Below are 1,752 nucleotides of genomic sequence, written 5' to 3' on the forward strand. Positions count from 1 at the left end.
CTGCCCGGGGCCCAAGGCCCCCGGCGGCCGTGGGCAAGCCCGTCCTGCGCCCGTCTGCCCCCTGATGAGCTGAGAGGCGGTTGCACCAGATGCGGTGCAGGGAGGTCTGGGATCCCCGCGGTGTCTCAGGGGGTTGGGGTTTGTGGAAGCGGATGCTGGTCGCACTGAGCTGGGCGGCCATCCGGCCCCTCTCCCGCCTGGGACTCGGCCTGAGGCTCTCTCTCCAGGCCGGGAGGTCAGCCTGGCTTTGCCTGGGCACCTGGGCACCCGGGGAAGAGGAAGAGGCGACAGTTCGAGGGCTGCCCCCACCTCCCCACCCCCTGACTCTCCACTTCCCTGTCGCCCGTGGGAAGAGGGGAGGTTGGCTGGTTGTTGTTTTTGTTTGTTTGTTTTTTTTTATATATTTTTATTGATTTCAGAGAGGAAGGGATGCCCGTGTTAAGAGGGGAGGTTGGCTGGGTTTTTTTGTTTGTTTGTTTGTTTTAAATATATTTTTATTGATTTCAGAGAGGAAGGGAGAGGGAGAGAAGATAGAAACATCAGTGATGAGAGAGAATCATGGATCGGCTGCCTCCTGCACGCCCCACCCTGGGGATCGAGCCCGCAACCCCTGGGCATGTGCCCCTAACGGGAATCGAACCCGGGACCCTTCAGTCCACAGGCCGACGCTCTACCCACTGAACCAAACAGGCTAGGGCGAGGTTGGCTGTTCGGGGAGCCAGGGCCGATTGGGTCCGGTCTCGAGGTTTGCAGGCTCCATGGCTGGGAACGGTGAGGGGAACAGACGGCTCCTGCTATGGCAGAGGTCGAGGCACGCGTGGGCCAGGAAGGCTTCGCGCAGGCCTGGCCGCCCCTTCCCAGGGAGGCTGCAAAGGAAGGTTTCGGGTTGTACTGCTGACCTGCAGGGGAAGCCAGGCAGATAAGGGATTCGATTGGGTGGTGGTTTCATGGGAAACGGGGGGCTAGGGAGGGTCCTTGGTCAGTGGTGGCTTCATGCCCGAGCCCAGGCTGAGCAGTGTGCCTGGGCTTCTGGCAGTTGTTGGGGGATGGATGGTCGGAGTCCTTGGCTGACCTGGGCCAGGGGCAGAGGTGGCTGGTCCTCATTGGCCCCCCTGCGGCCGCCCTGTGGGTCAGTGACAGGGAGAGGTGAGTGGCTGGGAGCGTTCGGCCCGGGGAGGGCCTGGCAGCAGGTGCGCTCGCATGCGGGGTGGTGAACCGTTGGAAGTGGGTGTGGCCAGCCCTCGGGGTCACTGTCCACTTTCCCTGTGTGACGCTCCCTGCACCTTCCCACCGTCATGGCTTCCCACTGGACTGTTCCCTCTGCCTGGATAGCCCTCCTCCGCCTCCCACGGCCTTTGATGCCCTTCAAGACCAGCTGAAATGCCATTTTTTAAAAATATTTTTTTATTGATTTCAGAGAGGAAGGGAGAGGGAGAGAGAGACAGAAACATCAATGTTGAGAGACAATCACTGATCGGCTGCCTCCTGCACACACACACACACACACACCCGCCACCCCCCATGGGGAATCAAGCCCAAAAACAGGGCATGGACCCTGACCAGGACTCGAACCTCGACCTCCTGGTTCATAGGTCAGCACTCAACCACTGAGCCACACCGGCCGGGCTCAAATGCCATTTAAAAAAAAAAAATGAAGTCATGTGAGACCACCCTGTTCCTGGCCCCGGTCAGAATCAAACTCTTCCTTCACTCTGCTCTGCCAAGAACATTGCTCTCCCTTCCATTACTGAG

This window comes from Myotis brandtii, unplaced genomic scaffold, assembly GCF_000412655.1.
Source record: "Myotis brandtii unplaced genomic scaffold, ASM41265v1 scaffold303, whole genome shotgun sequence".
Classification (NCBI taxonomy): Eukaryota; Metazoa; Chordata; class Mammalia; order Chiroptera; family Vespertilionidae; genus Myotis; species Myotis brandtii.